At 36.3% G+C, this 26,745-nt stretch overlaps 1 protein-coding gene across 1 annotated transcript in view; it reads right to left on the bottom strand.

Annotated features, from left to right (window-relative positions):
• Positions 1–26,436, bottom strand: part of LOC118276666 (sperm surface protein Sp17) — a 192,488-nt gene extending 166,052 nt beyond the window's left edge. Inside the window, exon 1 of the mRNA XM_035595089.2 lies at positions 26,267–26,436. The gene's annotated coding sequence lies outside the window, so the exon portion shown is untranslated. The remainder of the gene's footprint in view (positions 1–26,266) is intronic.
• Positions 26,437–26,745: the final 309 nt, after the last annotated feature.

Here is a 26,745-nt window from a genome sequence, read left to right as displayed (position 1 = left end):
TGCTCGTAACTCGTTTAAAAAAGTCTCCGTCTAGACCCAGGCAATTGCTTGGAAAAACCGCAACGTGCTAAAAGAAAATATATCTAATTTTATATGCAAATAGATTCATTTTTAAACGGTGTTGATTTTTTTGGATTATATTTAGTAATTAGAATTGCACTTACTGTCGCACACAGAGACATTTAATGATTAATTACACTGTTCCTTAGTAACGATTGTGTATCGATAACAATTGCTAAGGACTGAGTTAAGTATTCATTAAATTGACTCTGAGTACGGCAGATAAGTGTGGGAGAGCCATACTACTGCATGTGTGTGGTAAAGTTTTAATTTGAAATATTCCCCTCAGCTTTACAATTTTGAATCTTATTTCCACTACCGAAATATCAATAATAGCAAAAAGCACTCAAGAGACATAAACATACCCTTTTACTTTACAATCCATTGAACACGTTTTCAAAACATACTTTATACATTAGGTTGAGCTCCAAACAACATACATGCATACATACATACATATAAAGAAATATTCAGACGGCACCAATGCTACTGGATTACAAACTTACGCACTATATATTAGGCTGAGACCACACCACGGTGTTGCCGCGGTTAACCGCGTAAACCGCGAAACCGTCAAGGCACACGTACTACGGTTATAAAACAGAAACACACCGCGATATATTTTTACAAGCTTTGATTTAAGTTACAATGTGTTATATACAGTACAATCAGTACATACTACATATTTAGTTTGCATAGACTATTAACGCTCAAAAATATGATAAATTCAGAGCAACGTAAAAAACTGCGCTGCGAAAAATAGGATTACTTCTTTCGAAGATTGGATTAGATTAGATTAGATTTCAGCCATGATCGTCCCACTGCAGGGCAAAGGCCTCCCTACCTTCCTTCCACTCCTCTCTGTTTCAAGCTTGGGCTTCGAAGATCGGGCTTTATGAAAAAACTACTGCTTCAATTAACTACAAATAAAGTTAATTAAACTCATTAATAATTAATTGAATGTTATCGGTATCGACAAATTCGTTTTCATTTCGTTCGTGGACAGTTCTCATGGTTTCTAAGCAAGATGCAAACAGTTCTCACTTAAGATAGGAACGGGTTTTATTCGGGTTTTATATCGGCCTTAGATTCGGTTCATATCTGACGTAAAATACATCTAGCGTATCATCGGTCGTACTGACGTATCACATCGGTTGAGGGTGAACGGTTAATTGTTTTTAAATACATTTGTCTGTTCTGGCGTTACGCGACGCATGTTCCATCAAAAATGAACCGACTCTTGCACACGTTACTAAAAAAGCCGCGGCGATGTTACCGTAGTGTGACCGAGGCCTTAGTTACCGCGTCTAGTAACACCTTTATACCCGTCTGCCACGTTTATTAGCACTATCTATTAATTAATTTCATGTTACGTTGTATACGGGGTGTGGTTTGTTTTATGTGGGGATTTGTTGCAACATGTTTAAGTAGGTTGTGTTATTAAGCTGCCTTTTGAAATGGTATTGGAATTTATTTAAATACAGTTTTAATTTCTTGTTTATTTTTTGGAGTACCATTTTCCGTGCTTTTATGGAAATTAAAATTGTCAAAAATAGATACTCGTGTTGATTATCTATTATGGAAATGTTTTCTATAACTTCCATTGTATTTGGGGGACTTTAACTTTCTAATAGAAATGAGTTTTTTGTATAATGTCGACATATAACTCGCTTATTAAACATTAGACACGTATTATTTATTTTCTTACAGAAACAAATTCTTTCTATAATATATTGATTCGAAATACCGTGTGACGTCACTTGTAGGTTACTTTTAAACATAGAAATTACGCAGTTAGCTCCAACTCCTAAACTTTGATTCGTGTTTTCTAAAGATTGTTTTTCTTATACGACAAAATAAAAAATACGTGTCTAATATTTTTCCATTACATAACTGATGTAATAGAAATATAATGTTCCTACCCCGTCATCATCCCTATCACTTGTACGGGACGGGACACCACGCTACACACAACGAACATTTTAATTCACCCTGTACCTAACACATGTAGGTACGTTCGGTACAGTTAGCACCACCAGTGCTTGTGGCGAGATTCATTAGCGTTTTAATGGAATTATGTAAAATGGGAATGCTGACCATACTTTTAATGAAAATGGACGCAATACAATTAGACTGATTAACATGTTAACGTTTAACCGACTTTTGTACTATGTGTAGTAGCAATTTTATTGAACCTTCAATTGATATAATACCTAGACTGCGCGGTTGGTGCGGTGGCCGGGCAACGTGTCGCGGGTTCGATTCCCGCACGGAGCAACTCTCTCTCTCTGTGATCCACAAATTGTTGTTTCGAGTCTGACCCATGACACTCAAGTGTCATGTGTATGTGAACTTGTATGTTTGTAAACGCACCCACGACACAGGAGAAAATGCTAATGTGAGGCAACATTTTTACATAACAGAGACATATTTTTCATAAGATGACCACTAGTCAGGTAATTAAAATCTATACCGTACTTTTTCCGAGTTATATGTACTTTCTAAGATTATTAAGACACCATAATTTCTGACTATCCTATATTATGATTTCTAATTATAAGCGTGATGATTAATACTCAAAACCTTGTCCATATGAGTCGAGGCTTTTGGTCAGCAGTGGCCACTAGTCAGGCTGTTGATGTGAAGTGTGTATGGTGCATTTAGTAATTTTCTAAAAATAAAAATAGCTAAAAATTGGTATAAGTTTTTAAACTGACATGGTCATAAACACCAGTATTATTACTCGAAACGGGATATTTACCATATTTTTCTATTTTTATGAGTTTCCGATATTTCGGCTCTGTTGTAAGCATCATGATCACGGATGAAATATCAGAAACTCATAAAAATTTAAACACATAGTAAATATCCCGTTTCGAGTTCTAAAAATTGGTATGCAGAATAATATTTGTGACTAACAAAAAATCGTGCATATTTTTTATAAACGCCCAACCAAGTAAAATAAAGTTAAGCAAATAGAATTATAACTTCAGCTACCCTCACGATGTTTTCCATCGCCGTATGTCAATGGCGTATTGTGCGTAAAATTCTTATCGAACTTTCTATACTGGTATAAACCGGTATCGATACCGAGTTTCCGTAGATAAGTTAGTCCATCGATTGGAGCCAATCCTTCACGTTTACGAGCACTGTTGGTAAACACGAATCAAGGTCGAATCAAATATGCGATAACTGTGTATTCTGTACTGTAGGTACATAAGATTAGAATATGATTATGTCAGGAGTAAAATTTTTATTTATTAGGTTTTTATTTATTAATGTCAGGTGTTGATCAGACCACCACAAATGAGGTCCAGTAGGGCTCCGGCTCGAAAAGCAGGAGTAGGAACGGGTTGGTTTTTAGTCAGTAAGAGTCTGACTCTCCCTCTCACCTCGCACAAGGCAGGAGAAGTCATTGGATGATTTTCTCCCCTCAAAAAAAAGGGTGATGATGATTCTCTTTCAAAAAGTAAGTCCTTAATAGCAGTACTTTTATTATCTTGTCTCCTATCTTAACTATGTCCGTCCAATAAACTTTCTTCCAAGATATGACGTAGGTATACACCGTTACACAACAAGCTGTAAAAACCAGTTTATTATGGTCTCGCTTTGTATGACCTTTCCGTATATTCAACGGTCAGTTTATACTGGTTTTGTATAGCTGTCTGTGTATGTGTACTAGCCAAAGAATCTAAGTCCTTGCCCCAGGCTAAATGGATGTAACTTCTAAATTGCCTGCTCTATGTATCTTTATATGAACTTTGGTATACTGGAGATGAAACTATGAAAGTAATAGTTTTTTTTTTTCTTAAGAAAGTTGGAAAGTAATTACGTAGGTGTATTTCGACTGCCAAGCAATATAGTTTTTAGTTTGATACCCGGATCGGTTAAGTTTAAGTGTGTTTTTTGACTTAAAGACATTTAGATTTTCACTAACCTATAAGTTATACCTAAAGGTAAATGTTGCGTAAATGACGCGTGATTAAGGATGCTTTTCCAATAGAGATGTGCTATTTAACTTTGCTACGAAGATGCCAGATAAGCTGTGAAACTATGTGACCGTTTTCACTTCATACTAAGCTACGTAACTGTGCGATAAAGATGTGCAACTCGAGTATGCGATATATCGATAGTAGCCATCCATAGCACGCATCTTTCCATATAAAAACACAGCTTAGCTGAGTCTATTTCTACTGCTACAGCTGAATATGATTGGTGGAATCCAAATGCATCCACAGCAACGTAGCAAAGCACATATCTGGTGAAAAAGCACCGTAAAGCAAAAAACACAATTTACAGTGTACATACACTAAGTATATAAAAAACCTTTTCTACTTTTGCGCAAGGTTTCTTCGTTTCATTTCAAACCTCCTTTGAGGTCTGAAAAATGTAATTTCTCATTTAAATTCTGTTCTGTCTACATGTCTACACCTTCTAGATTACATCGTCAAGATTTAAGTTAAAATTGTGAGATATTTTTGGCTGCTTCGTTGGTCGAGTGGTCGCATATGCGACTGCCGGACAAGGGGTATTGGGTTCGATTCCCGGATCGGGCAAAGTTTTCCGGACCTTTTTTCGGTTTTACGAAAATTTTTCAGTAGTAGCACGGAGTCTGTAATAGTGCCCAGTATATGACAATAAGCTCACCCCCTATTACATGGGACATGTAACAAAAATAGTGAAAAGTGGGTGTAAATTGTACAGTGGCATTACGTGCCGTAAGATTCACCTCTGCTGCCTGCCTTTAGGGATAAATGGTGTGACAATACTACTAGTACAAATGAAAATGTTCAACATAACATTTGTAGGTACCGTACTATATTACGCCATTCCTACGTACTGATGGCAAAACAATGGACAAGTTAGCAAGCTGGGACCGTGGGTGAACAAATTTTTCATTACAAATGCTAGTAGTCTGTGTTGTTATAAAGCTGAGTTGCTCTGTTCACTTTTCTGTAGTGGGGCGGCAGAGTAAAATGTTTTTTTCATTGTAGTATATAAGCCGGTAAACGAGCAGTCGGATCACCAGATGGTAAACAATTGCCGCCGCCCATGTACACCCGAAACACCAGAGGCGTTACAATTGCGTTGTCGGCCTTTTGGGGGTTAGGAATTTAAGGGTTATTGGGGAATCGGGGATTGGGAAGATTGGAAAAGGGGGTAATTGGGCCTCCGGCAACCTCACTCACACAACGAAACAACGCAAGCATTGTTTCACGTCGATTTTCTGTGAACCCGTGGTATCACTCCGGCCGAGCCGACCCGTTCGTGCCAAATCTTACCTACATTTTTTCTTTGTTGGCCTAATTTATATAAATAAATCATTTCATTTTGATTTTGAAAAATAATATTTTGTATTGCTGTTATTCTCTTATATCTCTCTACGGACTGTTAATACACATTTTCAGCCCAATATTAACCCACATTGCTCATTAATTCATTTTCAGTAACAATTAATAGTACCGGTGAGCGAGAGACATCATTAAATCCGTATTTACGAGAGGTGACTGACCAGACTTATTAATTAACTTTAATATTGAATTTTAATTATTATCATGCAGTTAATGAGAGTTTGGTTTCATTATGAGATAAGTTAATTTTGCCGTAGTGATGTATGTCACTATACTTACTCCTATGAATATCGTAAGAGCCGACTGTGAAGTGATCAAGTTCACTCACCTAATCCCCGATAACCAATCCTTAATCCCCAATCCTCAATCCTCAATCCCCAATCCCCGATCACAATTCCAATCCTCAAACCCCAATTCCTTGCCCTAAATCCTTTCCAATTTTGCTTACTATCAGGTGATTCATCAGCTCGTTTGCCGGGTCCGCTCTCCCAAAAAAAGCTAATTCTAATGAAAGTGCTCTTTTGTAGAGGTATAGTCCAGCAATGAACTCTCCTTTACGCTTGTTTCCAAAGGTAACCCATCACTAACGATTCGTTGCTTACAATACCAGCCGTCTCCAAACCCAAGCTAACCCTCAACGGAAGAAAAGGCAGCAACAGTATTGTCCTCTCCCTCACACCTCACAACCATAGCCCATACACACGTGTAACAAATAGAGTTGGGTTGTAACACTGTTACAGGTCAAACCTGATACCTGTTATAGTTACTGTTCCATGAAAATAACTGTGCTTAATACCTGTTACATTATATTGTTTAGTTTAACTGTTAATAATAGACATATTAAAAAAACGTTTTTGAACCGATACGACCTTCAAACACAGTGTAAAAGATCGCATCTCCTCCTTTTTAAGAGGGTGGCCCCTCTGTTGTTGCAGGTGTCCATGAGCGATAACGATCGCTTACGACCAGATAATCCATCTGCTCCTTTGTTACGATAACATAAACAAATAACAGGTTGTTTTTTTACCTACAACTGAGATTTAAAGATGTGATTTATCCGCGAACCCTACTTATACCTGTTATCTATATAACACCTGTTAACTATAGCCGCGAGTACCGTTATAACTGTTACATATATACATGTTATAATACAATTGCAACTGTTATTTAGCATACTAACTGTTATTTATACCTGTTATAATAACTATACCTCGCGCCTACCAACAAACATTGCTACATATTGTTCAGACCGGACATATCTCCGTCAGAGCTGAAGGGTCTATGATGAGGTTTCTTTGTCTTAAGTAAGAATAGCATGTGTAGAGTATTGTAGGGAGGAAGATGTTTTCGAGAACGTTTTCGAAGTAATTATTTGAGGTTTGTTACTGGTTGTTCAAAGAATGGGGTCTGATTTGTCGCGTGATTATGGCGTAATAGAAACTATTTGTTACCATCCCTACTCATTTTGCAAGTGACGTAAGAATTAATTAATAAAATGCATATTGGCATAGACCGGACCGGGCATAGATCGTTTCTGATAGATTGGACAACTTTACTTGACGAACTTTTACTGCTATCTCTAATCCAAATGTAAAGCATGGAAATTATAGCCTTCTTATTTTGAAAAGGCCCATAGTCTTTTTTATGAGCAGACGGATCACCTGATGGTAAGCAATCGCCGCCGCCCATGGACAGACCAGAGGAGTTACAAGTGTTGCCGGCCTTTTGGGGGTTAAGAATTTAAAGGTTATTGTGAACTCGGGGATTGAAAAGTAATTAGGCCTCCGGTAACCTCACTTACACAATGAAACACACACATATACTTTTTATCCCACAGGAACGTAGGCGAAGCCGCTGGCAGAAGCAAGTTTTATATAAAGTAGTATTACTTACAAAAATATAGGTCTAACAAGTATAAGTCTAGGGACCTGAATACAATACTTTTTGACATAACAACTAGACAGAAAAGCAATCTAGAAAAGCAAAAAGATATATAGAAGAGATGGTACCTTCAGATACACATGTGACCATTTAGACATTTCTATAGCTAAGGTCGAAACTGCTCTTTGCAAAGGGATCTCTTGTTCACAATACAATGGCACTGGACGATAATGGCCGCCCCCTAAAATGGGTAAAATGGGTCAATCGGTATAAAACAAATTGGCCGTCTTCAAAGTCAGATTACACCTGGGCTTTTACACTATGTGTGAATAGCGGGCTTTATTAGGACATGTAGCGTTTATAGTACGCTTTATTTGAGAGCGAAAATGTGTATGATGTTATTTTACTTGTAAAGTTTGCCATGATTGTGTAAAAAACTTGAAAATGAGCGAGCATGATTAAGTGTGGGAGAGCCATGCTTCGGCACGAATGGACCGGCTCGACCGGAGTGATACCACAGCCTCACAGAAAACCGACGAGAAACAACGCTTGCGTTGTGTTTCGTTATGTGTATGAGGTTACTGGAGGTCCAATTACCCCTTTCCCAATTTTCTCAATCCCCGGTTCCCCAGCAACCCTTAAATTCCTAAAACGGCAACGCACTTGTAACGCCTCTGATCTTTCAAGTGTCCATGGGCGGCGGCGATTGCTTACCATCAGGTGTGCTCGTTTACGCTCATGTTTCATAAAAAAATAGGTGATAATATGAGTAGGAAACCTAGACTAATAAATAAAATTTAAATGTATGTTTATAATATTGATATAATCAGAAATAGATATTGAGTAATATACACATACAAGTACATATATACATTACGTGTAAATAGACAGATATCTATACTATTTACTATACATGAATATTCTGCACTACGCATACAAAGCGAGCCGTAATATTAATCCAACATCGGTCCGTTAGTCAACAGATAGTTTGAATTAACTAATCTACACTAATAAATGGAATGTCTGTTTGTAATATTGAAATAACTTCTTTTTACTACATGCATATGAATATACGTACGATACATATACCAAAATAACTTTTTTACAATTTTTGTCTGTCTGTTTGTTCCGGCTAATCTCTGAAATGGCTGGACCGATTTTGATGGGACTGTTTTTAGCTGATATACTAAGGAGTAACTTAGACTAATTTTACTTTGCTGCGGACTGCCTAGTTAGCGCGGCTCCGGCTTGACAGGCAGGCTAGGAAAACGGAGGTTTTCAGTCAGTAAGAGTCTGACACTCCCTCTCGCCTCGCCGAAGGCAGAAGAAATCATTGAAAGATTTTCTTCCCTCAAAAAAAAAAACAAAGATTACATTTTACTTTAGAAAATAAAATCACAAACTCTTACCCACGCAAACGAAGCTTCTAATATCAGCTAGTCTGGAGTAAAATCTTATACTAGCTGAATCTAAGATCTTTTGAGTATACACATACAATACATACATACAAACATTCAATAAAGAAAAAAAACAATAATCGGGACACAGGGAAAACAATTCACCGAATAATTTAAGATCAAAGACTAAACAAAAGAATCGAGCGAAAAATCGTTACAAACATAAGTAAGTACTATGTAGCGCTGAAAACGGATGCCTTTGACCAGTTTCTATGTTTCAGGCATAACATAATTTGAATACATAATAGGGGTAACGTTACTTATATTTCGAAGGCTTTTATCTTTATTAATTTCGAGAAAATTGTGTAAAAATAATAAAATATCAAATTACTTACATTTTAGTAGTTTACAGTTAGTAGATATGTTAGTTAAATTAGATATAATTAGATAGATGTACTATGAAGCTATGCTACGAAGATATAATAGTTAAGCTGTGAAACTATGTGACCGTTTCTACTGATACTAAACTAATTATAGGATTCAAAAGGCGAAAAGAGACAGAAGATATGTGAATAGATACTAGAACCCAATAAAGTAACCATTGAGAAATTTTCGAAAAAAATAATGCAGGCTCAGAAAATGAGACTAGTATGAACTGACAGATATTATAAGCGATTTCTCTTTACGAAATTGGAGACAAATAAAAAAATATCTTTATTCGGTTTAAATATCGAATGCCCTTATGTGGGTAGAAAGGAGATTCTTTTTCACGTCACTTTATTTGAAAATAGAACGACGTTCTAAAAAGGAACTTGTCCGTTATTAAAAAGTAAGATGGCTTCCAAATTATATTGGTCGTTTCATTTGAAAGGTTTCATTGAGCAAAAATATACAAAAATCGTATTGAGTTATTAATTAAGAAGAATTTACTGCCCACAAGTCTGGAAGAAGCCTGTATTCAATAGTGGATGTCTTGTGGCTGATAAACTATTATGGGTAGGCTTTATTTTAGCCTTTTTCACCTTCAATTTTCTTTACCTCCTCCATTCTTATTTAATCAGGTAATATCCCTAAAACCTTCTTCTAAGTCTGAAAAATATTATGCTGAAAACCGCATGAAAATCGGTTCAGCCAAACGAGAGATAATCGCGCACAAACATACATACATAGAAGTCAAACTTAAAATATTCTGTTTTTGAAAATCAAAGTCTGTTAATAAATCAGACCATAAAACTACTCCATTGTAAGGTGAAAGAAAGAAAAACATAAACTACATAATATTAAAACATTCATGATATTAAATAATAAACTTTATAGGTACTACTTTTATTCCAGTCTGTTTGAGAGTCGCTCTCACAACTACAGAGCCAAGGAGGCACTTAAGCTAAACCCGTAAATATGAAACATTTTACGATACAAAAATAAACGCGAAGCTGCCCAAGTTATGATTGGAAAACTTTCAGCGTTGAAGTGCATTAATGATTTCTGTTTAACATTTTGATTAGTTTTCCTTTCAATAACATAGTAATAAATTGTAAAATTAAGCTAAGCTTTAGAGTATAAGACTGATAAATAGTGAACGAAATTTAAACACGTGATTGTACTTATGATTACAAACAATTTTCCCAAAGAAACTTTTTTATTTTCATTAGTTTTACTTTTATCACAATAACAAAACAACAAAAATTCATTAGCAAGCGCGCTTAATGTTCCAAAATACCTACTCTAGTCTTTCGATAACGCGGGCGTGGGCACCTCGCTGCTAACAGCTGATTATACATATGCAAGCGCGCGCGAAATTTTGTTGCGCCTGGGATGGAAGTAGGCATTTGCTGATTTTCTATCGTTATCAAAAAGAGTTTAGTGGAATACCAACACAAGATCATGTTCTGTAGCATATAATATAATATATCATTTGACTTGAGACATACATTCACATAATTGTGTTATTTACACTCTGTTTTAAACGTTGGATTTTCACACTCTAATATTTTCTCCTGCGTCGTGGGTGGGTTTACAAACGCACAAGTTCATATAAACATGACACTCAGACCCGAAACAACCATTTAGTAGATCAGACAAAGAGTTGCTCCGTATGGGAATCAAACCCGCTACACGTTACGCGGATACCGGTTGCCCAGCTTTCGCATCAACCATGCAGTCTAATCGTGTCATGATAAACAATTAATGTTTCTCTTTCTTCCTTTCCATATATATCAATATGTCTTCAAATAAAACTATCAATATCACAGCAAGATTACGAAAGTTCAGCTTCACCAAGACACAGACAAGTTTAAATTTAACCCAAAACACGAACATACATGCAACAATAAAATCATCTGTTTACATTTTCTAAGAGTACCTCACTTCCTAATTGGCTTACCTTAGGGGAAACCAGGGTCGTCCCATATAACCACAGGGAATCTCAAATGAGTTAGAGTACATTTAAAATTAAATCTCTAAGGGCCTATGCACACCACGTTTTTTCGCGCTGTCGACAGTTTGCATTTTATCGAAACACGCGTAGCCGCGTTTGTATCGCTACACAGAGCAGTTTGCATCGTCGTCTGTATCGATACAAACGCGTGTCGACGGCACGTTTTTGTTCTGCAGAGCAGTTTGTTGTCGTTTGTATCGATATAAACGCGCGTCTGTAAAGCTAAAAACGCGCGTTTGCACCGCGTCTGTATCGCTACACGTGCGTCGACGGCGCGTTTTTCTCATGCAGAGCAGTTTGTCAAACGTTTGTTCGATACAAACGCGTCTGTATCGCCACACACGCGCGTTTGCATCGCGTCTGTTTCGCTACACAAGCGCGTCAGGTGTGCAAAGGTCTACAGGCTGCGTCTAACTTGCGTGCGTATCGCGTCTGTATCGCTACAAACGCGCGTCGACGGCGCGTTTAAAAACGTGGTGTGCATAGGCCCTAAGGACGGGTACGTAAGCTGAGTGGAGAATGGTCATGAAGAGGTACTTAATGTTCAGCCCCCAAAGGGGACGAAAGGTGTTTTGAATTGTTGTTTTGTGTTTTGTAAATGGGACAAATTTTCTCGATGACAGTTCGTAAAGTGATGATTAAATGGATCCTCGTTTGTTTTAGAGCTTAGTCCCATGTAATGATGGGCTCGTTTAGTTAAGAGCTTCTTTTCTTGACCATTATAATCGAAATCTCTATATATAAAATTCAATTGCTGTTCGTTAGTCTCGCTAAAACACGAAAACGGCACGACTGATTTGGCTATTTTTGGTCTTGAATTATTTGTGGAAGTCCAGGGAAGGTTTAAAAGGTGATAAAAAGATGTTTGAGGCGGTACGAAATTGCCGGGTCAACTAGTTATTAATAATTATCGGTCTAGTCATTTAAGCGTAAAGTAACTTAATACGTAAACGTAATACGTTACTTTACGTAACTTTAAGCGTAAAGCGACTATGATATGTATACAGAATTACAACTGCAGTATTTCAATTCCCCTTAAACTTTAAACCAAGATCCAAAAACAACCCCAACAGAACAGCAAACTGTCAAAAACTTACAAAACTGCCAAGCGAACTAAAGGAAGCAATCTTAAACTATTCTTAAAGGAGCAAAATCCCTTAAAGAGGGTTGTGAGGGGTCGAAAATCTGTTACCGAGAAACAGGGGGATGTATACCGAGATAGATAATGTTTGATATCTGAACCCTTCACGTGTCGAAAGGGGGTACAAATTGGCGATGGGCTTCGGAGAACCAAGGGTGGTAAAGTAAGCGATTAGCGGTTTATTGAAGTATGTGTTGTGTCGTGTTACTACAGGTTATTTTATTAACAATAGGGTAGATGAGTAATTTATAATTTTAATGTCTGTCTTGTAGATTATTTTATAATATTAGACACGTATTTTTATTTTCTTGAGGAAACAAATACTTTCGAAGATATGTTGATTTGAAATATCGCGTGACGTCACTTCTAGGTACGTTTTATACGTAGAAATGACGTATTTGCGTCCAAATTTTAATAATTTAAGTTTTTGGAGTAGCACATTGTTTAAAAAATACAATAATCTCACTAATATTATAAATGCGAATGTTTGTTGTTACGTCACACCACGCCAGAATAGCTGAAGGGATCGGAATGAAATTTGGAACAGGGATAGTTTATAGTCTAAAATAACACATAAGCTACTTTTTATCCCAAGGGTACGCGGGCAAAGCCACTAACAGAAGCTAGTAAACAATAATACCCCGCTCTCCGCTTATTCATTACAAATCTAACCAAAACTTAGCCGTATCATATAAGCACCTACTTAGTTTTAAGTTTGTCCTGTGGGAGTGAAATATCGTCTCGCGTTAGTAACGGCCCAACTCTCTCGGTAATGAAGACGTCATATTCATGCCAATTTCAATTAGAAGGCTGGTTGTGTACCGTCCTAAATGAAGATCCGTTGTTGATTGTCCTCAAATAGTTTGAAGTTGGTGTTGCATGTCGTATTAAACTGGTTGATTCGCCACGATAGCTCGGAGGCGTATTTTATAGGACTGTGAATGATACAAGTTTTGAGAGCCATGCTTCGGCACGAATGGGCCGGCTCGACCGGAGTGATACCACGGCCTCACCGAAAACGACGTGAAACAATGCTTACGTTATGGCGTAACACTGATATTTATTGATGAAGATATAATATATGTAAGATTCGTAGCAACTGTCATTTCATTGTCTCTGCCCCCATAGGAGACAGGCGTGAGGTTACGTGTATTATCGCGCTAAAGTGATTCAATTACTCACTTTTTTTAGTTAATCTGCAAAGTTTACAGTGAACTGTAGATAGAGCAACATTTTGTGCACTTTTTTTAAGAGTGGAAAATCATCCAATGTCTTCTCCCGCTTTCGGCGACGCGAGAGGGATCAGACCCGTATCAGACTCTTACTGACCAAAAACCACCCCGTTCCTACTTCTGCTTTTCGAGCCGGAGCCCCGGTAACCCGTCAGGCAGTCCGTAATATATCTTCAACCACAATTTAGCGCCAGAAATGTGGCGTGTCTGCAACAAATCATTGAGGGCAGGTGTGGTGCGCCACGCGGTCGTAAGGAGGTCTGGTATTTTTCACACAAATAAAGGTTTTACCGCATTTAAGAGGGTGTAAATAATATCTTAGTAAGTATTTCTGTTTTATATTTTGTTGTATTTAAAACTATGTCTCCTAGATAAACTTATACTATGAACATTTCAGTAGAATCTTAATAAGTAACGTCATTTATAAGACCCGAAGTTCGGACTTTTTTGAGGGGGAAAGTCATACAATGACTTCTCTCGCCTTTAAGTGAGGGTGTGTCAGACTCTTACTGACTAAAAACCAACCCGTTCCTACTCCTGCTTCGAGCCAGAGCTCCGGTAAACTACTAAGCTATTTGCAGGTTTGGATTTGGCTGCAATGCACTTACCTATACGACGTAACACCCACTTTGCACCAGTTATCTCCATTTAATAGAAGTAATCCTGTTGCCATACAGTAGGGAACGAAGTAAGTTTTTAGTCAGTAAGAGTCTCACAGTCCCGCTCGCCTCACCCAATGCGGGAGGAATCATGGGATGATTATCCCACTTAAAAAATATTTTTTTATGGAATAGGGGGCAAACGAGCATACTTGTCACCTGATTGTAAGCGATCAGCGCCATGCGACCATGGACACCCGTTACACCAGAGTAGTGACAGGCGCGTTGCTGGCTTTTTAAAAATATAACTCATACTAAGAATTAGGCCAAGTAAAATACATATTTTCCTATTACCATTTAAAAAATCCTAAATGCGAACAGAATAATGTAGAGTATCTTTGTTAATTCGTGACGGGGCAAGCCCTAGTTGAAATAGCACATGAAAGCTACAGGAGTGGCAGCCATGATGGCAATCTATTGCGCACGTAAACGAAATTAGGATAACCTAGAATCGTAGAAACCTTGAGTTTTAGAAACACGTGTATCTTTTAACTAAGGTAGGTAAAAATTTGGTGTATTGTATTGAGTTCTTTTTTAATTTAACGTTGTGTCAGTGAGGTTACCGGAGGCGTAATTACACCCCTTTCCAATTTTCCAAATGCTCAACAACTCTGAAATTCCTAAGCTACAAAAAGCCAGCAATGCTTTTGTAACGGTTCTGGTGTTTTGGGTGTCCATTGAGGGCGGCGATTGCTTACCATCAGGTGATCATAGCAACGACTAGCACCTAAACTATAGTATGTCCAAAACCAGTAAATAAGAGGAAAACCACATAACAAAAGGTAAATCCTTTAAGATAGCTGCGAAGTTTTGTACTAAACACAAAAAGAAACAAATAAATTGCACCTTGCACCTGTAAAAGTATTTACACATTATTTTGAATTTACCGTTGAATAAAAAAGTATAAATGTCTTTTTTTATCCTTATTTTTTGCAAAATCCTGAATCCAACTTCAAAAAAAATTTAAACATCAAAGAACATGCACCACAAACTATAAAAATGAATTGTGGCAGCGGCGAAACTTTGAATACCACTGGTTCAGACAGTCTGAAAACTTTAGCCAGACTGACTTGCACTGAAACGACTGGAAATTACAATCGCGAACAAAGTTAAAAGACTATTTTAGTATTAAATATTCGTACTGTAGTGTTCAACTTTGAGAAACATTTGCTATTTAATTACTAGTTATGAATAATGTTAAACTTTCAGATAGTTTTTAGTCCGACTGCAGACAGCCGCTTTTATTGAGGAGAAAAATCATCCAATGTCTACTCCTGCCTTGGACGAGACGAGAGGAATGTCAAACTCTTACTGACTAAAAATCATCCCAGTCTTTACTCCTGCTTTTCGAGCTTGAGCTCTGGTAACCCGCTAGGCAGGCTGCCGCTGCCGCCGGCCGCTGTCGCTTGTAAGCTCCATCCAAATGACTTGATCTTGCCTAGTAGTCACTAGGAAAAGCCTATGTTCAATAGTAGACGTCTTGTGCCTGGATGAAACCTGATAGCATGGCCTAAGTAACTAGTAAATAAATTGAAAGAAAGAAATAAAAAAACATTTGTTTCGTACAAAACCAGACACAAACAGTACATGTGAAATAAAATAAGAAATAAAACAGAACACACATTTTTTGGTGCAACCGTCAGGCATAAAACAAAAATAAAAGTGGTATACTTACACAAAAACCAACTAAAAATACTAATTTTTGGTTGCACCAAAAAATATCCAGTACAGCATAAATGCCAAATTGCTAGCCCTGCGTACTTAGAATAATGTAATGGTTACTTAACCCAGTCTTTAGCAAACGTTTTCGGAACAAAATCTTTAATAAGTAATGATTAAGTACGGCAGTCGATTGAACTTAATTTTTACAACATTCAAACTGAAAATGCATTGATGAAATGGAAAATTCATTTTACATTTCATCTCGTCTTATCTGCAGGAAATACAGTCCGGCAAGTACGAGATCTGATACCGACTTAATTAAGTGAATATTTTTTGGTATAAAATTCTGCAATATTATGTACCTAGTGATTGGAATTCCTGATCCGGAGCTGCGGACTACCTAGCGGGTTTACCGGGCCTCTGGCTCGAAAAGCAGGAGTAGGAACGGGGTGGTTTTTAGTCAGTAAGAATCTGACACTCCCTCTCGCCTCGCCCAGGGCGGGAGAAGTCATTGGATAATTTTACCCCTCAAAAAGCAATTGGAACTCAATAATCAGTGTCTATCTCAATGATCAGATTCTGTAGAGAGATTATCGCTTTAATGTTATTTGGCTCAGCTCAATCCATGAAACAAATACAAAGAGGAGATGTCATAACTGGATTTCCCTTTAACATAACGCGTGACACTTTACGGGGAGCGCCAATTGTCTACATTTTAATGTTTGACTTTCTGAGCGCTTATAACCTATCTACACCTTTTTTTATTATAACGTCATTGGACAGGGCCTATTTATATTGTTACAGTGTACAATTACATTATGGTATCTCTTCATACTACTTGCTTCAGTATACAGACAGACAAACGCTCTACAAAACAATACGAGTAATAATACAAACTTGAAAGAAAAACTATAATCCCTTGGATATTGCTTGGAAAACTTCAGAAACTTGTTATTGCAACATTCAAGTAGTATCGAGTTTCTATTGACTGCGACTACTGCGAGCTTTATTTATTGTAAGCTATTTTCGACCAGCGGTTTTGTCTGTGTTCCCGTGGGATAAACTGGGCTTGCGATACGCGCATGAGGAGTTCGCGTGGTAACAATCACAAAATTTTAATTAAAAACAAGTTTGTATGCATCGTACACATCGCACGCATCGTACGCATTCCGTATGACGAAATCGGTACGCATCGCATGTAGGCATTGCCGATGCTGCGAACCGTATGGTGCGGATCGGTGGACGCAGTTGTGCGATGCGTACGATGCGGGCCTGTAGACGCGTAGCTTTAATGGTTATGTAAACTAAACATGTATACAAAATTTCGGCTCAATCGGTCGAAGATATCTTCAAAGCTTCTAGCTCTTCTAGCTTCGAAATATTATAATAGCAAGATTTCACTACACACACATACACATATACGCTGCAAGTTAAATAAAAGATTGTAATCATAATATTGTATTTTGACAGGCGTCGATATGATTCACAATATGAAAGGGTGGGACATCTTCGCTGAATGTCAGCGTTTCGGTAAGGTCGTTGTGATCCGACCTTTATCCTCCTAAGGTCACCTAAGGGTACTGAGATGTAAACAATGCTGAATCACTCATTTACTATTATACTATACTATAAGTTACTATTTTTATGTATATTTTAATATAATTCTACGTCTTTTAAGATCCGAACAAGTGGGCTAAAGTTCTCATTATTTCGATATATATAATATAACTTTTTTTATTTATATATATATATATTTTTTTATTACTGTCGTACTACATACTACATTAATTAAGAATCACGGTTTACTAACATTTATTAATGAAGAAAAGCTCTAGTAATTTAATTTAAGAAAGTATGTATCTTAGTTGGTAAGCGTTAATAAATAAATTAATTTCGAGTCACAGAGGAACTCTTCATCATGAGCAGCGTCAGGCAGCATTCAATATTACAAACAGACATTCCAATTCTATTTATTAGTTTAGATTAGTTAATTCAAACTATCTGTTGACTAACGGACCAATGTTGGATTAATATTACGGCTTGCTTTGTATGCATACTGCAGAATATTAATGTATAGTAAATAGTAAAGATATCACTCTATTCACACATAATATGTACATATAGTTATGTGTGTATATGTATATTACTCAAAAGCATTCATATCTTTTTGAATGTAGGATATAATAGAATAGGGTAGATGACTAATTTTTATTTTAATGTCCGTCTTGTAGATTATTTAAAATATTAGACACGTATTTTTTATTTTCTTACGGAAACAAATACTTTCGACGATACATCGATTTGAAATATCGCGTGACGTCACTTCTAGGTATATTTTATACGTAGAAATGACTTATTTGCTCCCACTCCTAAACTTTGATTCGTTTTATCTAACTATTGTTGTTATATGACAAAATAAAAAATACGTGTCTAATATTTTTTCATTACCTAACTGACGGACTAAATAGATTTTTAATTTTAATTTCCTTCATTAAACGTAGGTTTAATGGTAACCGTACTTGAGACATAATAACATATCAAAGAAATACAGTTTATTTTTTAATACATGGGAAATCAACAGCTGTTCAGTATTCACGATTACTAATAGAAACGTACGCTTCCTAATTAATTCCTTAATAATTAATTATTACCTAATTAATTACTAATTAAGTCATTTCATTTGATATCCTTAATGTAGGAAATTGTGGAAAAGATCGGTTCCCTTAGTATGAGTTTGCTTTACGTTTAAAGTAATTGGAACGAGAGCGCGTTCGGCGCTCTGATTTGTCGGTTCGAATAAACCTATCAGAGCCAAACAAACTCGTAGTAAGCTCTACTACGAGTTTGTTTTACGTTTAACGAAATCTAAACGAGAACCCATTCAGCGCTCTGATTGGCCGACTCAAATAAATCAGTTGGTTCATTCGCGCCGGCCAATCAAAAAGCGCTCTCGTTTCGTTTTCGCTCGATGTAAAGCACACTATTCTACGAGTACGAATCATATTATATGGTCATCAACATCAAGAGTATTTACAAAAAATCTGATCTATCTATCGTCATGAATACACACAAAGGGGGAAAACCTAAATTTAATCATCACGGTTCCGCCCTAGTACAGCGGAGGTTTTAACGAAACCGGTCCGTAATATCTTTACGACCGACTAAATCCAATGGGTTTAACTAAATACACGCAACGTGTCTCGGTATTTAGTTTATTATGTTGTAAACAGGAGATACTCGTAGGAAGCGCCGCCTCTGGTTGTTTGAACAGGGGCTGTAGTACCGTAGGAAGAACTCAAATATTGGAAAATGTTAATAATATTAGATGCGTTTATCTTGGGAGTTTTGCTCGTCTAGCTTTGCATTATAATTTTAATTTATATATTGTATTCGTAAATCTCATTAAAACTCGGGAACGGCTGCATCGATTAAGCTAATTTCGGTCTGGAGTTGTTTATGAGGAGTTGTTTAAGTCCAAGGAAGGTTAAAAGGTGAGAACAAAATGTTTGAGGCGGTACGAAGTATCCCTGATCAGTTAGTTTGGTATATAATTTTATTGGTGTTTTAATCAGACTTAGATTGTCAAGACAAGAGGGAATGTCAGACTCTTGCTGACTAAAAACCACCCAGTTCCTACTCCTGCTTTACGAGCCGGAGCCCCGATAAACCCGCTTGGTAGTCCACAGCTCCTAGTACTGCTAGATAGTCATCAGCCCTACTGGGCCCCATCTTTAGTGGTCTAATAGCTCTATGAAGCGCGCGGGTCTGATTCTGGTCAGGCGGCGAGCTACCCTTGCATTTTAGGTATAATAATAATTATAACAACACTTGTACCAGCTCTCATACCTTATTTACGCAAAAAATATATGCAATAGATATCATTTACAAGATAAAAGATCTATAATATACTTTTACTAACAATGAGGACAATTTTTTCGACGCATTAAGTTTGTTTTAATTTATTTTCCCAAACTTTTATGTTTCTTACAAATATAATTTTTACTTTTTCAATCAAATTATTACTGTACTGTACTGTACTGAGTACTGTCTACGCATTAACACACTTTTTGTAACCAACAAACTAGTCCATTGTCCTCGTTTTGTGTTTTAAAGAGACAATTTACTCAACACTCGAAATGTGGTCAGCAGGTCTCTAGGGAATCATGAAGTTTCACGCTAAAGTCAAAATTAATTCATTAACCTATTTTTGTAAAGCATATCCCGTTTATTACAACACTGGATACAATAAAATATTCAAACCTTTTTAAAAACAAGCTTTACATTTATAATTATGCAAATTAAACGTTCATAATTTCAACTCAATCGGTTGAAAAAGATAATTGTTTAAAAAAATTGTAAATCCTTTAGAGCTTCGACGCCTAAAGGTCAGATATATTTTATTTATTTTTCTTTATATTAGTTATGTAAAAATAGTAACCAATATGTTATTCCAAACCATATTCCATACCCCTGTTCCAAATTCTATACCGATCCCTTCAGCCGTTTTACGTTAGTAATTTTCCCTGCCGAGGTAGAGCTACTAGAATAGGCCACATACTGTCATTAAGGCTACAATACTTCAGCAAGCATACTGGAAACACCACTGAAATACACGTGGACACTTAATTAACAACCGTCCCTTGTGAAAACCGAGCTCAAAGGTCATCTGAAACTCTGAAAGACACGTAAATAAATACTAAAACAAAACGTAAAGAGGGTTTTTTAGGGTCCCGCCGAGTGAGGGGCTGTCTAGAGAGACGATCGATACAGCAGCCCTGTATGTCGAGTAGACAGAGATGCACATTATAAAAATGATCGACAAGCCTCTTGTCTGCTTGTTTTTATTTGTTGTTTTAATTTTTATGTTTCCAATAATAATATAGTCTTGCCATAAATATTGTAATAAAGAAAAAACATTTTTTTAACTGCAAAAAACATTTATTACTTTGACAGAGTGTTAGTTACAGTGTTATATAAATATACAACAATTAAACATAAAAAAAGCTTATTCGAACTAGTCTCCATTGGCAATACAGTCCTTATCATTGCGTTTAGAGCAACCTGTACTATCTAAAACTGACCATATACCATGATCCGATTATTGAAATAACCCGCTTTTTTATTTTACAAATTGGTTTTATTGTCCCGTTAGTTTTGACGTATGGTAGTTACATTGTTTCTACATATATATACAATAGATAAATAGTGTATCAGAGATATTGTAAAAAACCTTTTTTCTGCAAAAGAGTAACGATGGAGTTTCTTGCTCGTTCTTCTCCATTCGAAGCTACACTTTGGAACAAGCGCCTAGCTTCACTGACAGACAGACTGACGGACAATTCAATTTGACGTTTCAAAAGTGCCTTATTTAGGATTAATTGAAATAAATGCTTTGACTTTGACTTTGATCCAGTGGATTAAGATCGGGACTAGAAGATGGCCAGTCTTCAGCTCTGATGAAGTCCAAAACGTTCTACGAAAGTAGTATAGTGTATATAAGGTATTCTAAAAGTATCTGCCACGGCTATAATAGAAGGTAGTGTTGTGTTTGAAGTTTTAATCTAAACCTTTTTTCGTCCTCTCTTGAATTTACAAAAAAACATAGTTTACTATTTAAGTCTTTGACTGCCAATAGAAAACTGTTGAAGGCAAATCCTCCGCCAACGTCGGTCACCGGTGACCACCACGGCGTTCAATGTGTTAAATGATTAAATAGTAAACTATTTTTTTACAGGACAAAACCGTGTATTTTCGTTCAATAGCAGCAATCAGTAACAACAACATCTAGAATGTTCCTTTATAGTTCTATCTCTCTCACAATACTATCTTGTAACTGTTCTCTCATTAATTATGTACGGATTCGCAATGAGGTCCGTACTGTTGGCTCTAGTAGTTTTGTAAACTTTGAGTGCGAGATTTATGATCTTACTGTCTGATTCTGGTCAAGATTTACATCAGTTTGAGCCTTCACCAAGTGTTGGTTATGAAATGAGACCGATATATAAGATACTGACTGGGCTGGCTTCCCCCCACGTAGCAACTCTTTGTGTGATCCACAAATTGTTGTTTCAGATCTGGGTGTCATGTGCATGTGATATTGTATGTTTGTAAACCCACCCACGACACAGGAGAAAATCCTAATGTGGGGAAACATTTTTTAAATAAAGAAAAAAAAATGGACGAACTTTGGGCTAAACTCATTACTGAGTGGAGCATATTCAACAATAGACGTCTCGACAGGCCCAGAAGGAGATGACGGGATGAACTCGATGCCTACGAAAAGGATTGGCCACATAAAGCTCTACGAAGACTAGTGGAATGAGCGTAAGGAGGCCTTTCTTTCAGCTACAAGATGTCCACTACTAATAGGCTTCTCCTAGTGACTACTAGACGAGACCAGGGGCCTTAGTCTGCTATTACAATTGCAGACTAAGGCTGAGACTAAGACTAAGGGACGGAGCTATACAACCTTCATAGCTCCGTCCCTCTCGCACTGCTCAGTGATCGACCATTCTGACACAATTGTAATAGGGCCCCAGGCAGTTGGACGGAAGTTTCAACCAGCGGCTGCTTGCACCCGGAGCTGCGGACTGACTAGTGGGTTACCCATGCTTCGTTTCGAAAAGCAGGTAAAGGAACGGGGTGGTTTTTAGTCAGTAAGAGTCTGACACTCCCTCTCGCCTCACCCAAGACGGGAGAAGACATTGAATGATTTTCCCCTTAAGAAAAAAACAGATTGATACTTGATGAGTCAACAAAAAAGGCCGTTGATTTTCTTCATTCTCGACTCGACACAAGGCAGCCACAAAAACAAAAATAATTGAGTTTCCTAAAACAATCACCAGATAGTAGACAGAATGTTCGAGAAATGTTGAAAATTTAATTTATGTTTATTATGCCAACAGATGCTTCGTACTCACACTAATTACAGTACGCTATGTAATAAACTTTCAGAGAATTAGCCTTGTGGTTTTCAGCAAATGTTTCAGGTTTCAGCGCTGTAAAACAGCTCATTATGATGTCAAAGAACGGTACTGAAAATGGTAGGTTTTTCATTTTGTTCCTTTAATAATGTGTTTTTGTTTAGAGGTATACGTTGTCCTTGATTTTTGAAAATAAAAACGGTATAAAGTATTTAATCAGGTATGATTAGTTCTATCTCCATAATTATATAGAAATCCATTGATGTTCGTTAGTCTCGCTAAAACTTGAGAACAGGTTTGCCAAATCGTCTGCCAAAAGTCTTGAATTATTTGTAGAAATTCAGGGAAGGTTTAAAAGGTTTAAGGCAGTACGTTCAGCTAGTAATAAATAATTATTTGTTAAGAAATATATAACGCTAAGATAGAGAATAGAATGCTTTTATTCAATTTTAATTGTTATTAATAAAACGATTTAATTTTATAGCAAGCGAAAATTTAAGTGTCCATTTTTTATACACAACACAACACCAAGAAAACATTATTAGTGTTCACTCCCCTAAAAAATTTTTAGGGCTGAGAATATTACAACAAGAAACCTACACAATCGATTAAAAGTCACAATAATCGCTAAATTCAAACCGTAACCATTAAAATAAAATCCTCAATCACACAATTTCGAATTCGAATTAAAAATCGAATGATTTTATTTCAAATCCTCACCGCCATCTTGATTTAGAATTCACATCGAGATCGCAATCCTGATTACGCGTCGAATCGAAATTATCTGTGGTAGGTGCCACAGGATATAAAATACCGTTGCCAAAAGGCATAGAGTAGAGAAATGTACGCAACGTCACGCCTTTTATCCCCGAAGGGGTAGGCAGAGGTGCACATTACGGCACGTAATGCCACTGTAGAATGTACACCCACTTTTCACCACATGTGTTATAAGTCCCTAAAGATATGTTTATTTTTTGTGTTTATGTTTTTTGTCTATGTTTAATTACTATTTAGGTGTATTTTTTTTTTTTTGTTTTTTAGTTGTATCTTAACGTTAACTATTCTATTGGCTGTATAACGTATTGGCGTAAGCTGTAATGTTATATATGTAAATTTGTAAATAAATAAAATAAATAAATAAATAAGTCCTCTGGTGTTCACAAGTGTCCATAGGGAGGCGGCTATTGCCATATTATTATCATCATCATTAGCCTATTCTCGTCCACTGCTGGACATAGGCCATACTGCCATATACTGGGCCCAATTCCAGACTCCTTGTTACTACTGAGAAATTTTCGAAAACCGAAAAAAGCCCAGTAATACTTTGCCCGACCCAGGATTCGTCTGGCAATCGCACTTACGACCACTCGACGATTCAGTCAAGTAGAGAACTGTGTACGGTCAGAATTACAGAGTGTATTTGTCTGTGAATACTCTATGGACAGAACATATATCATGTGTTTAATGCCAGTGTTGTCTGGATTTACTGCTGGAGCCTGATTGGATTGGGTCTGGCTAGACGTGAATATACGTTTTTATACTTTATTTTTAAACAGATAGAGTTGATTTTTAGTTGTTGTTCGTGTCAAAGCGAGTACAATAGGGATGGTGACGGGGTATGAAAATTAAAAATCTATTTAGTCCGTCAGTTAGGTAATGAAAAAATATTAGACATTTATTTTTTTATTTTGTATTTTTAATTTAACATTACTTAGACAAAACAAATCATAGTTTAGCAGTGGAAACAAATACATAATTTCTACGTATAAAATATACCTAGAAGTAAAAAAATACGTGTCTAATATTTTAAAATAAACTAGACGGACATTAAAATAAAAATGTAATACTTACTTAGGTAAGGAATGAAGATTCATTTTTTTAATAAAATCCTGTCATTCACCAATTCAAATGATTGATTATTAATTGATTGAATGACACCGACTGATTGCTTGCTCATGACGTTGCGAATCGCGCTTCTTAAGTGAAGCTTCATAAATTATATTATAGATGGATGAATTTACCTTTAAAACTGTCAATTATTATTAACCTGTTTATTATATATTATTATCCTTATTTTTTAACCTGTTTTTGCTTTAATCTAGCGGTTTTTATCTTGTCAATTGCAATGGTGACTGATAGTAATCAGTTATCACCAATTATGTTTACAGTTTAAATGATGATAAAACAATAGAAAATGCATGGAAATTAAAGTGATAAAACCATGATCTTTATACAACTGGTATAATATACGATACAGATAAGTTATAATAGCAAAAAAAAAAGAAACCTATTAAAATTAAAAACTACTGAACCGATCTGAAACAATTTCTTATGGGACATTTCAGCAAATTCGCGTTGAACAAAAAAACACGCGTATTGGTCCATAAACCTCGTCATAATCCGTCCGTTTTTTGAAGTCGGTTAAAAAAAGAAACCAATCATTAATAACAATTCCAATCACATAATAGACTACAATAAATCAATTATAGTTTTAACAACACAATAATACTTTTACCAACACGTAGTCGGTTAAAAAGGGGTTTGGAATCGTTACGATAGGGAGATGAAAGTCACTACAGCGCGCCGGAGATAGGTCATTGACCGCTGCAAGTCTAGACAAACAGTCGACATATCTGATTTTTATCGCCTTATATGCAATTCAAAATGCCTGCAAAATCTATTGTATTGATATTTATAAGGCAATTGCATCTTTGTAAAGAATAATCATCATTATTAAATTCATTAAAATATGTAATGACCTGATACAATTGCTTCTTTTTTTCTTAAAAAAACATTCTAAAACGTAAAGAACGTTAGTGCGTATTTCAAATTTGAAATAAAATCTTTATATTTTCATTTAATAAAGAATAAAGAACATTCTGGAACGTTCTTTATTTCAAATTTGAAACAAAATCTTTTTTTTAATTTAGTAAAGAATATACTATAACAGGCCGTTTTCCAAATTCAAATATCGAAATAGAAGCACGTTCGTTCACCTTAAAAGAATCATAAATTCGCTAACGCTTTAATAAACACGAAAAACTTAAGTTAGGTACAAAGTCAGCCAAAAATATTGTTGGATATAAATAGTCCTGCCTGAAAATAGAACATGAGTACATTATTTACCGAGCCCTACCTTCGAAATATTTGCCTAACTAGCAATAGGCTTACCCTCCTACCAAAATTAACAAAATGAAATGGACATATCGTGATAAAACCTCATTATTTAAACACAAAGGTCGGAGACACCCATTTGTCTCGCAAATGTTGCAAAAATAAATGCAAACAGTCCCGATTGATTCACGGCCGATATAAAGCGTGACAAAAAAAGAATAATGTCTCAATAATCGAAAAATTTACATAACATAAAAGAAAAATGTGCTTTTCATTCATATTTTGTACGAAAAACACATTTTTCTATTCAACTTTCAGGGTATAAAGCCCATACAATCGATTCGCCGTCAAATAAAGGCAGACGGAGAAAAAAAATATAATAAAAAAAGAATTAATAATCTCTACTTACAAAAAAGGTTTTATTCCGGGGATAATAGTGCGTAGAAAAAAATCCAAATGTCACACACACTAACACGCTCACAAAAGATTCTAAATTCAAAAATGACACTAGCACAGAGTATAAAGCGCGGGATTATTTGCGGCGAAGGGACGCGACTGTACCGCGCAAGGGTGCGAGACCGACTAGTCCGCTCCTGTCTATCCGGGAGCGTCTCACAAAATTCGATGACTAACAACATATTAAATATCATTTTTATGGGCTATAAAGTGAAAAATAAGGATAAATATCAGTAATTTAATTTACATAATGGCTACAAAGTAAAGTATTGATGTTTTTGCGACCACTAAGGGAAAACACGAGTTGATTTTCTTTGTTTTTGTGGGCACGTGGTTTCTATAAATAGTCCTTATCTTTGTTTAGAATGTGCCTGAATTAAAGCTTAAAGGGATTGTGACGTTTTTGTAAGGTCCGGGCCGCACTTTGTTTAA

This window comes from Spodoptera frugiperda, chromosome 17, assembly GCF_023101765.2.
Source record: "Spodoptera frugiperda isolate SF20-4 chromosome 17, AGI-APGP_CSIRO_Sfru_2.0, whole genome shotgun sequence".
In the NCBI taxonomy this organism is placed as follows: domain Eukaryota; kingdom Metazoa; phylum Arthropoda; class Insecta; order Lepidoptera; family Noctuidae; genus Spodoptera; species Spodoptera frugiperda.
The sequence above is the reverse complement of the archived record's forward strand: the minus strand, read 5'-3'. Positions and strand labels throughout refer to the sequence as shown.